The sequence below is a fragment of the Hyperoodon ampullatus genome, assembly GCF_949752795.1.
Source record: "Hyperoodon ampullatus genome assembly, chromosome: 9".
NCBI classification, from domain to species: Eukaryota; Metazoa; Chordata; class Mammalia; order Artiodactyla; family Ziphiidae; genus Hyperoodon; species Hyperoodon ampullatus.
The window spans coordinates 37685632-37698073 of NC_136922.1; positions in this window are offsets into that span (position 1 = coordinate 37685632).

Below are 12442 nucleotides of genomic sequence, written 5' to 3' on the forward strand. Positions count from 1 at the left end.
CTTTCTTTCTTTCTTTGTTTATTCTTTTTCACATATAAACTGGGTTGGATATGTAGGAAGAATTTCAGAACCAAAGTAAAGTTAAGACACAGTGAGGGGAGCCTAAAATTGTTTCAGATCCCTACACCAAAATCAATGCTTATAAATCCTGTGTGTTGACGGGATCCTACAATGGTGTAACTTTGTAGGTATTTTTTAAATTAAATTACCATAGGAAAAATGCCATCAAGTGGCAAAAGAGGAGCTTAGTCATTTCGTAAAATGACCTGAAGTTTATAACTCAATGCTAACTGATTTACCCTTTCAATCATTATTTGTTGATTTCTACTGTACATAGTTAAATGAAAAGAACAGGGGAAAAAGCCCAGAATGCTTATGTCTCACAATACAAAAAATTCTTACAGATTTTTAAGCCCCGCATTCCTAACCATTCATACATTGATGAGAATACCGGCATTGCTTTTGCCTTGCTTTTGTCATAGCTCATTCTTCTAATGTAACCTTATAAATTTATAAGGTTCAGGGATTTGTATCACAATTTCCTGGATCTTCCCACTCCCCCTATGTGCAAATACTGAGTTTGTTCTTTGTTGTCGTTACCTAAAAACCAAGCCTTACAATGGAAAAATGTTGTGAAAGTCTCAAGTGAAATGTCTCCTACGTGCCCCTGTAGATTGGGCCAAAAGATATTTCTAGGGCATAAATACTGAGAGGTGGAAAGGACAGCTGACAAGGAGGAGGGAATGACTCATTCCAGCAAGCCGCTGAATGAAGACCCTCAACTGTCCAGGTCCTTAGGATAAACTCCTGAAATCAGAAGGTTCATCTAAAGCAATCTGGCTCTCCTACTGCTTGCAAGTTACTACTGTTTGCTTGAGGAAGTTAAGACTTCTGAGAAGACATTGTTCTTTCAAATAAAAACACATGTGCTGCCCTCTAGAGGCTACAAGGGAAATGATTCAACTTGAAAATACCAAAATGGAAAAAGTTGAAAGGAAAGAAGGCAGAAGGCACTGATGTTTATCTTTACTGGTTTTTGACCTAATGTATTACATTTAGTGTCAGACTTTAAATTGAGAAGTAAATTAATATTATACGGAGGAAGTTCTGAATCCGATGCAAATAATAGTTCTCTCCGGAAACAATTCTGGATCTTCTTTCTTTTTTTCTTGATTTCTACCTGCATTTTTAAAGGATTTTATCAAGGTTACATACAATAAATTTACCCATTTTAAGAGGACAATTCAGTGATTCTTTTTTAGTAATTTTAAACCAGGTTGTACAACTATCAGCATAATCCAGTTTCAGAACATTTCCATCATCCCCAATAATATCCCTCCTGCCAATTTACAGCTAATACCCATTCTCCGCCCAGCTCTTGGAAACCACTAACCAACTTTGTATCTCTATGGATTTGCCTCTTTTTTCATTTTTGAAATATGAAAGTCTTGAATTAAATACTCCATAACATAACTATCAAGACAAGTCTTCCTTTTTGTAACGCTTCTCCTTCAAACCCTCCTGCTTTGATCAGTGTCATGAAAAGGGGGTTAAATCCCTTACCAAAACAAACTTTTGAGAAGTAAATATGCACTTTTAAATGTCTCCCACAGTGTATATTTAACCTTCCACAGTTTTGAGAGTGATGCTAAATCTGTCTCTAATATCTATGGGAAAATTGACCATGGATATACTTTTAACACATGAGTCAACAGTCCATTTCAAAACAAGGTTTCACATCCCAAGGTTTTATAAAGGATTAATAGTTTTTAGATTTGCCTTCATTGGGTGTGAGCAATCAATTTTCAATTGACTATACAAAAATCCTAAATTATTCCCTAAGTATTCTTTGCTAATGAGGTTTTAAAAAAAATCTCCATTTTGAGTCTGTCAAGACATTTTAATCCTAGTGGTGCAACACAGACCCCATGCTGAAAATAAAGATTCTCTCAAGAACTCAGATTCTCTGGAGATTAGGTCCTGGAGCTCCAGTCTGTCCTTTGGAGCAGGCATGCTGCTATCAAATTTATCAGATTGCACTGGGAAAAGCACTTAAGTTTCTGAACCTCAGTTTCCTCACCCATACAATGGTGATAATAAGAGTTTATTTCAGATGTAAAAGTTCTGAGATGTGTGCCTGGAACATAGTTCACAGTGACTGCAATCAGTATTATCTGAAAGTTATTTTACCAAGGATAATTATCATCACTTCTATTTAAGAGTAAAGAAAGCACTTGTGATTGGTAATATTATGACTGGCAATAGGCAGACTGAGGATTTTTAACCATTAATTTATAATTACTTATATCATATGCTTTGTGGATCTTCAAGGTCAAGCTGTGGTTTCAGTTCATTTCCAAGCCTAAGGACCAAACCAGGAGAAATTCAAAGGCTGATCTCAAAGAAGGTAACAATTCATTTTGGGGCCTATGTGCCAAGAACGTGCTTACCTCCTCTAACACTTCTTGTATTCTCTGTTTTTTATTGCCTTCCTAAGAGCTTTTTTCCTTCACCTCATCCAAATGCTAAGTTGCCTATTTCACAAAGGTCAGATTATGGGATCATAGCAAGGCGGAAGTAGAATAAACTAAGGTCTGGATAAGTAAAATAAAATAAATCAAACCAAACAAGAAAACAAAGATGGGTATTAATAGTTTGATTTTTAGGTTCCTTTTTTTCTAAGCAATTTATACTTTAAGGCATTAAGTTAGGAACAGTACGTATCTTTGTGAATCAAGACCAGTGGAGAATCAAACCACTATAATTAATATAACAACGCCTGCTGACTCACCTCCACTAAACACAGTTTCTAAAAGCCCAAATCTGCACATTAATTGCGATTAATGCTTCTCTCCTCTTTTAAGCACCGTGGAGTAGAGTTGTATAAACAGCAAAGTGTTTTAATTTAAACAAAATATAAAAAACTAGTTCTTTCTAGGTGGTAAAGCTCGGTCTGCATATTTTCATTATTGCATAATGGTTACCTTTAGCCCATAAACTGCAAGGTCACAGTAAGGTCACAATGAAGTGGCAAATGCAATAACTGAGAAGAAAAATAACTAGAGACCATATTTAAGATGATTTTTTTCCCTAGCTAAGTAAATGAGCATTCTTTTAGTGTCACTCATTCAGTAGTGCTGATTTAAAATAGCATTTCTATTTAAATCATTCACCTATACTCTGTATTATAATAAAATTTCTAAAAAATTTCTTTTTAGTGCTTCCCCCCACCCTTAAAACACACAATCCAGAATTTGCTGCGGCCCAAATGGTGAGATTTAACTTAAACGTTAAAGCCATCATTGGCTTAGAATGTGCATATACTAACAGTCAAAATAAAATAATATGAAACTGGTCACTGTTCTGAATGTGAATACATTAAAATAAACAAAGAGGAACAAAATAAAAAGAATAAGTCCAGGCTCTTTGTGTTTCTAAAACGCTTATCCCTTACACTGGGTGATGGTAAACTAATACTAGGTATTAGTAATTTTAAAAGTTTTGTACCTGCTACTTCACATAAAATGCAAAAGTGTAAAGTCTGCTTAGGCAGGAAACAGCTTGAGACCTTTCTATCCAAATGTGTTGGTCAGTGTGATAACTGTGTTTTCATTTATATGCTGTTGATACCCAAGATACAGAAAATAATGTCATCAATTTCCTTCAATTACCTCATAAAGGATTCATTTGCACTCAGGGAATAAAAAGGTTGTGACAGTAGCTTCAGGATCACTCAGCAGCAAGAATCGACATTAATAACTATCCTCAGAGGCACAGAGGGAGGGAAAAAAGTCATTTACGTAACATTCTTTAATTCTTTGTGGTATCACAAGACTGTGTCATGATTTAGGGTTGAAAAGCACATTTGTTGTGCTCACGAGGAAAGTCATAATCTACATATTTTTTGTGACACTTGAAGTTATGAGATCTTAGGCAACCTTTAAATGCAGTATCCCCCTGCTGAAAGCTCTCAAATCGCCTTCAGAGGAAAAAGAAAATCCTGATATTACTTTACTCCTGAGACTTCAAATAGCCCAGGCTTTATTGTATAAAGACATTTCTTTATACAATAGTTAGACAGTGCTGAAGAAAATAACTTTTGTATGCTTATATTGTAACATAGGGTCACGTATAGCTAATTAAGCATTCTTCCTTTAGTTTGATTACATAAAGAGTTGGTTTTGTAATTTAATAGCACGTGAAGGTCAGTATAGTTATGAGAGAAACCTTAGATGCTGTGACAAATCCAATAACTACCAGGGTATTTTGTTCATAAAAGTAAAGCATTTCTCAAAATATTTTGCTGATTTGTTAAGGTACTGGGAGATATTTTGATGCCTGTGGGGCTGACCTTCTCCAGGACACTATATAGTGTCAACAGATTTGACAACTAAGCAGTGTCATCTGTCTTGGCTGTCAACAGATTTCCACAGAAGGTCAGATTTGTATTTCTGAGTAAGGAAGAGACCAAAAAAGGATAATTAAGTTGAGGTTCACAGGTATTTGAACCAAGCAGAAAAAAAGACAAATATCAGTTGGCCCCTTATTTATACACCCAGCTTTACCAGTTTTGTGTAAACAATGCTGAAACACTTTTCATATGGGATTTTAAAGTCCTTTTTCAGGTAACGTCCCCTCCCGCAATCTAACAGGCTAACCATCTTAGCAGAAAAGACTTTACTTTCACGTTTATGTCTCCTTTGCGTGTTTAAAAGAGAGAGTGATTCGGGTCTTACAAGGCCAGGAATCTTTGAAATGAACTTCAGGAAAAGTTTTAAACTACCTGAAGCTCCTGAAACAAATATAAGACTGCACTGCCCTCCAGAGGTAACTCTTTGGCAAATACTTTTAATCAGTTAATGTGAGGACCAAATGCTGAGGTAATCCGCATTATAATTTTACTCCTGTCGTCTCAAATATTTTTAAAAATATAAATCTAAAAATCAACTTACTGTTTTCTCCTAAGAAGAATATTACATTTTCTTGGCGCTTCCATCTTACCTCATTTCCTTTTGTCCTGTTCAAAAGTAATATTTGCCTCAGCTTTTGCTAAATGTTAAATATTAATTTTGTTGTTATTGTTTAGCAGAGCCTATTTATTCAAGTATATATTTTCAGAGAAATCAGATTAAATAGGTAGCCTAAGGAAACCTTAACAAAACTGAGAAGCCTCAGAGATGACAAAGGAACACTTGAATATTTTACAGTCTAATTATATTGTCATCACTTAACTAAGACTTGAAGGGTACTCACAGCTATTGTGAGAAAAACATAAATTTATTCTGAACTCTTTTCTTCTTGAGCTTTTGTTCTCCAAAGGTATGTAAACTATTTCTGCCCCACATGCCACCTCAAATAAGGAACAATTTTGTGGATTGTCACTTTCCCTTTATTCCCTATCAATTCAAAATTTTCAAGATTTAAGACAAAGCTAATAACTTCATAATAAAATTGTGATAACCAGTACGAATGACTCAAAACACATTAATGAAAAGTATCAAATCACAAGTATCTAGTTGGGAAATTTAAACTTTACTTCTCCACATAACAAATTTATGTAGGGCCTTGAAAATATTAACTTTTTTAGTTATCATAACACCTAAGAGATCAGTATTATTATTACCATCTAACTTTTACAGATAAGACACAGAAAAGTTAACTAACTGCTCAAGATCATGAGCTGGGATGTGATGGAGCTGAGATTCAAGCTCAAGTACTTTGCCTCCAGAGTCCTGATTCTTAATTTCTTGAATTTAACTTAATTTAAATGGTAACTTACATATATACATTTTCCCTCACATCATAAAAAGCATTAATAAGATTTAAAATAAAGGTAATACTTTTTAGGTTTTTAAAAATCTAAGGCACATAGAAAGCTTTAAAAATATTAAAACCCTAGTAGATGGAAATACTGGAAGGTAGAACAAAATTATAAATCATTTTTTTGTGATGACTTGCAAATATTTACTAAGTCATTAATCTTAGGGGGAAGGTAAGAAATGAAGAAAATATTGAAACATTATGGAAAAAATAACTATCTTCTCACAGTAAAAATAAATTATATAAGTAAATCAGCCATTGACTTATCACTCAATATCAAAGATACATTTTATCCTATAAATATCAAGCAACTGCTTACTATTTTTCAAAATAAGTAACTGTGATTATTTTCTGCATTATAACGAGAAAGAAATGTAGAAAACACATTATTTATAAGCAAATACTAAACTCATTTTTTAAAAAAGTGAGTGTTAATATGAGACTTTAGACTCAATCACATAGCCAGCATCACAAACCGACAGTCATTTAATGCAGACAGGGATCATAAAATATACTTCAGATTGCACTTAAAAAGTGTTCTTGTACCAAGCACGAGCTGGCCAGCTAGCTACCCAGCAGCTGGGTTCAGAAACTTAAAGGCCTCTGGGAAAGCAGCTTGGTAACAACAAAGCAAATGTGGTCAATGCCCAGTGTCTTTATGGGGATTAGACCAGGGTCACGGCTTCGCTGCGGCACCTGCACAGCTATAACATAAGCTTATATCCTACATAAATCATAACCCCTATGTTTTGAAAGCAAATAATAAAAGAGTTGTTCCATGTCTCTTGACCTTTATTTCTGGGAAACTTGGATTTTTCCCTTACAGCTATGGTATGCACTAACCATCCCCAGTGGGACAGACTTAGAAACCCCTGTCACCAAACACATGTATAAATTTACACCTTCTCATTTCCAAAGTGATTTGCATCTTAAGTATCACTAAATTATTATTTTTTAAAGTAGCTTAAAGTGAGGAGAAAAGGGAGAGTGAGAAGGAAAGAAAAACAAAAAGATACCTGAAAGAAGAAATTAAAATACCAGTATCGATGAAGACACATAACTGACCAGGTAGGGGTAAAGGGAAGCCAGATGGATGTTGCCACTGACAGTTGCTAAACATTGCTTTGCACAGATGCCAATGAACCTGGTGCACAGTTAGCTCCTGAGTTCTCTTTTTTGTTTGTTTCATGGAATTCAAATACTCAAAACTACTGCCTCCCCAAAATAAATTATTTTTCAAAAATTAGCATTAACACTACATGAGATATCAATGAAATGATGTTGTTAGAACTAGAGAAAAGACAAGGTCGCTAATTACCCTTAAATCACTAAGTTACATGTACAATAATTCTGGACACCTATACATCCAGTTTGTCATAGGGCAAAAAGTAATGACAGTAAAAAACACCCTAGAAAGCTATTAAATTAGTGTTACCACACATATATGATAATGCTACTAATAATAATGAATAATGACCCAAGCTAGCACATAGGAACTTTCCCTCAGCACGTAGAGTACCTCCTAATACTGGATAATGCTTAATCCTCACATAAACTCTAATGCTCTAGCTTCTAAAGGAAAGAGTAAGGAAAATGTACTGAGTATTAATACTGAAGAGCGACTAAGTTAGAGTAGGAAGTCTTATAAGAAAACTCTTTCATTCCAGATATTCTATCTAGAAAAATATATTTTATTTTCTTCATAGTGATATTCCTGTTGGTACAAAAAGTGAATTCCAACGATGTATTTTTTGGTCAGGAACTCTGTTATGAAAAGTAAAGCTAATACAGATGATGTTAGGATAATTACCAAGACATCATCTATGAAGCTGTAATGCTGTGAAAATTATAAAATTACTAATATAATGAATATCAAATACATCCTCTAATTCAATGTTCAATATTCAGATATTTCCCTGCTATATGCTAGGCACTGGGGATGCAGCAGTGAACATAAAGCCACTGTTCTTGAGGACTTACACTGAGGAGAAATACAAAATAAATTTTAAAGTGCATAGCACATATTAGCTATTGATTCCTGCTGCAGAGCAAAAATCAGCCAGCAAGGAGAAGGGGCAATAGCTGTGTGTATATGTCAGCAGAAGCTCTCTTATGTAAGGTGATCTGGGAAGGCATCTTTGGTGAGATTAGGCAGAGCTGTGCGGTCTATCTAGGGGAAGTTAGCTCCAGACAAAGGAAGTGCAGAGGTTCTTGAACACATAAGGCGTATCGTTTAGTGCTTTGTGGGCCCCCGTAAGAACTCTGAATTTCATTCTGAGTGAAAAGAAAGCCAACGAGAAGCCAATGTGAGAACAGTATGCTCCGATCTTGGGGAAAAGTAATTGTACTCAACTTACAGAAATAGTTTATATGGCTTAGTAGCCAGAACTTGAGCTTGAAGACAGATGTATCTGGATTAAAATAATTTCTCTTTTTCAATGTCATAGCTATAAGATTCTGTCTTAATTACTGCATTTCTCAGCCTCCATTTAAATGGTCATAATACCTATATTGCTGTACTATTGTGAAGATTAAACTACACATCTAGAAAAATTACACATCTAGTAAAGTGTGCTCAAACCCAGTCCATAGTAAGCGCTCAATGAATGTTTCTTAAATGAATATATGAATCTTTACTACGAATCTCAGGTCTAAATTCCTGATATTGCTGCTACAATTCATTAAACCAGGTAAAAGTTTCCCAAATTCTCCTGATTATAAGAATCATCTGGGGTGCTTGTGTTTCTTCCTATGTCCCACTGCAGAACCCAGAATCTTCTGTGGAACAGCCAAGAAATAGATATTTTAAACAAGCAATCCAGAGGATTCGTATGACTAAGGAATTTTGAGAATCACTGGATAGTTACTGTACCACGCTCCATTCAATTCCATTACTGCTACCTCGACTTTCTTTTAGAAAGGGGGAGAGAGGGATAAATTGGGAGATTAGGATTGACATATACCCACTACTATATATAAAATAGATTACTAATAAGGACCTATTGTAGAGCACAGGGAACTCTACTCAATACTCTGCAAGACCTATGTGGGAAAAGAATCTAAAAAAGAGCAGATATATGTAAATATATGTATAACTTATCTACTTTGCTGTATACCTGAAACTAACAACATTGTAAATCAATTATATTCCAATAAAAATTTTTAAAAATTAAAAAAAATAATAAAAAGGGGAAGTAAGAATACATGTCCCTTTCAACTCTATACCCATTTCAAAACCCAATACTTATCTTCCTACTTCGTAAAGTTACAGGGGTCTGATATACAGATTTTAAAAATGTTGTGATGTATCAACTATGTCAAAGATCCCTTTGTTGATTTTAACTGAATAGCAATAAAACAATGTACATGGGATTTCTTTTTAGTTTTGTTTTCCCTTTATGAGCTACAAATCCAAGCAAATGTCTAAGAAACTATTTTCTAATACTGGAAGTTTTTATATAGAGTTCATTATAAACAGCATCCCCTCCTAACCCCCTGCAGGGGGTTGTGATCAAGGTCTCACAATATTTAGAAACTTTTCTTCATGTTTTATTTCTTGGTAACATAATTAAGAGTGTTGCTGATGAAGTGCTTATTTTCCTTTCCACTTTCTGGTAAGAGTGGGAAAAACAGACGTCATTTGGAAAGTTTTTAATATGTTTTAAAAATACACATTGCTGGACTTCCCTGGTGGCGCAGCGGTTGAGAGTCCGCCTGCCGCTGCAGGGGACACGGGTCCGTGCCCAGGTCCGGGAAGATCCCACATGCTGTGGAGCATCTGGGCCCGTGAGCCATGGCCGCTGGGCCTGCGTGTCCAGAGCCTGTGCTCCGCAACGGGAGAGGCCACAACAGTGAGAGGCCCACGAACCACAAAAAAAAAAAAAAAAAAAGAAACATTGCTGTATATTTGGCAACTGCTGAGTGGTACGTATTTTGCAGTGCTGGTAACCAGGAGTGGATGGCATTATATTAAAATGGTGAATTAGTACTTTTTTCCTACAAAGTTTTGTGTTCTAAAAAGAAGTGCTATAAAATATTCATTCGGCATGATGCAGAGAACAAACAAGAGAAGTTTTTTAAACTCTCAATCCATTGTATGATGTAAAAAAATTGACTGGTAGGTACCATATTATCTTTGTGTGCCACCAGACCCTCCTATGAATGCCACACCCATGAATTAGGAAAAACTTTAGACATAGGAAACAAAGTAAAGTGGCTATTTTACTTTGACTGGCTATTTAATTCTCTTTGGAGCAAGAAAAATGATCTGAACTGTCATCCTCTGGCTCCCAAGCAACTAGTGGGATATGCCTATCTTCTCCTGCTTTGAGATTTCAGTGACTATTAATGATAGAGTCATTAATCAAACATATGGATGTCTATTATAAATGTACAAGATAAAAGTATCTTCCAATCCTATTGACCATTACCTATCAAAAGCAGCAACATCCTACATATTTCAAGATGGGAAGAAGATTCTGAGAGTATTTTTCCTAAAAAAATATGATTTCCTGGTCAGATGATTTTTTTTTCTTTTAATAACAACAAAAGAATGATGTGAAAAGTGCAGCTCTTCTCTTCAACCTAAAAGAAATATCTCTCAGGAAATATTCATATTCATCTTTTAGTCCAACAAAAATAAAAGGAAAAAAAAGTAAGTTGTGTAATGGAGGTTGAGGCATCCAACAAAAGCAAAACTACAGAGGCTACAATAGCATGTAACAATGTTTGAGATTTAGATTATCCAAATTCTCTCATAAAGAAATAGTCATAAAGATATAATGACAGTGGGTGGTACTTGTTTCAAAGCATTGTCAAAGTAAATGTACTTTGAAATCATCTAGCTCCATTTACTCATATCAAGCTATCTATTTCAAAGGTTTTATGAATCTTTTAAAGTGCAAACAGTTTTCTTTTTTGCAGCACAATTACTGCTATCTTAAAAGGAAGAAATTTTATTCATTATGAACAAAAACATAACCTTTCTTTAGCAAAAGACTTTTAATTAAATCAATTACATCTTGCAATCGGAAATTCAGAATGTCTTTTCTATATTTTCTAAATTAGCATCAATGTACTCTAGTCTCTCTAGGAAATTTTTAAGAAAAAACGGTGCCTAAAAACTTTAAAATCTACCGTTAAACTTCTGTGGTTGCTGCTGTGTTTGGAACATAAATATAACTATACATAAGACATGAAAAGAAACAGGAACAACTTAACTAGATTCCTTGGAAAGGATTCAAAACTAATGCATGCCAGGGGCCAGCAGGGGGAGTAAAATCCCCAAAATATAGGTAAAATAAAAGAAATATGCTGAATGAAGGTAGAGACAGCACCAACCTGGAAAGAATCAGTCACCCAATCAAATAAGAATAATAAATAGGCTCTTTAGCGCCTTAGCCTAGAGATAAAATAAAGTTGAATTACACCTCAACTATGTATTATGGGGAGCAAAATAAGCTAATCGGAATTTCTTCATTAGTCTACTAATACTCAAACAATTGTCTTTTTTTTCATCTTCTGTTGACTAATAAAGATAATAATCTACTAGAGGACAGTCAGGTACTTTTTCTATTATGACAATTTTAGAGCAGTTTTAGGTTCACCTATCATACACTTTTATTAAACAAGAATTTATTAAATGAACAATTTATTGAATTCCACTGTGTGATTAGCTAGGAGCATCATAATTCCTATTGTCAATGATCTTTTAATCAGACATTTTTCTAGCACATGAGTGAAAATGATGCTTAACATGATCTATATGAATTAACAACTCCTGAAGCACAGAGGAGGGAGAAATTTCTAAAACCTATGAAGAAATAAGCCAGGAGAAAATTTTCAGCAATAGGTTAAAATATATTCCGTTGTTCATAATGTTTCATTGGAAGTCATTTTATCCATAGGGACACAACATTATCTAGAAGAAAGGAAACCCTGGCCTTTGGAAACAATAACCCTTTCAGGTTACAGAATTACCAGTGCATCTGATTAAAATACTACCTGTCAAACCTCTCAGGAGCACCTACTACCATCTGACAGGTGTTTGCTGGCTGGTTATTTCACTCACTAAGGTGGTGAAGGACTATAAACTCCATCCTCTCTTATTCCCATTAAGATGTGAGGGCATGTGGTTTTAGGAGAGATGCCAGATCATCCAAACTCCGATTACACAAACTCTCTGTGGAATGACCTCACTGATTATCCTTTAATAAAAGACTTTGTTCATCAAACACCATAGCTCCTTATGGATTTTACTTATCAACCCTCAGAAGTTGGTGAAAGAATTTTTTAAGTTAAAAAGAGAAAGAGTTTTGCTAGAAAATCGTCAACTGTGCAGTTAACACTGAATTTGATAAACAGTACATTCCCAGTAACAGCCACCAAAATTCCAAGTTAAATCTGTGCCCTTGGAATATTGCCAAAATGCCACAGCATATTTGCACTTTGAACAAATTGCACATTTTTAACTCCTATTTTTTTCTGCCAAAACAAAAGCTCAAAATATGCAGATTCTGTCTTCCTTGAAAACTTTACAATGGTAATTTTGGATGCAAAGAAAAATGCTTTTAAGACCAACAGAATGATAGATTAATTTGACTTGTTATTTTAGTACCTAAAA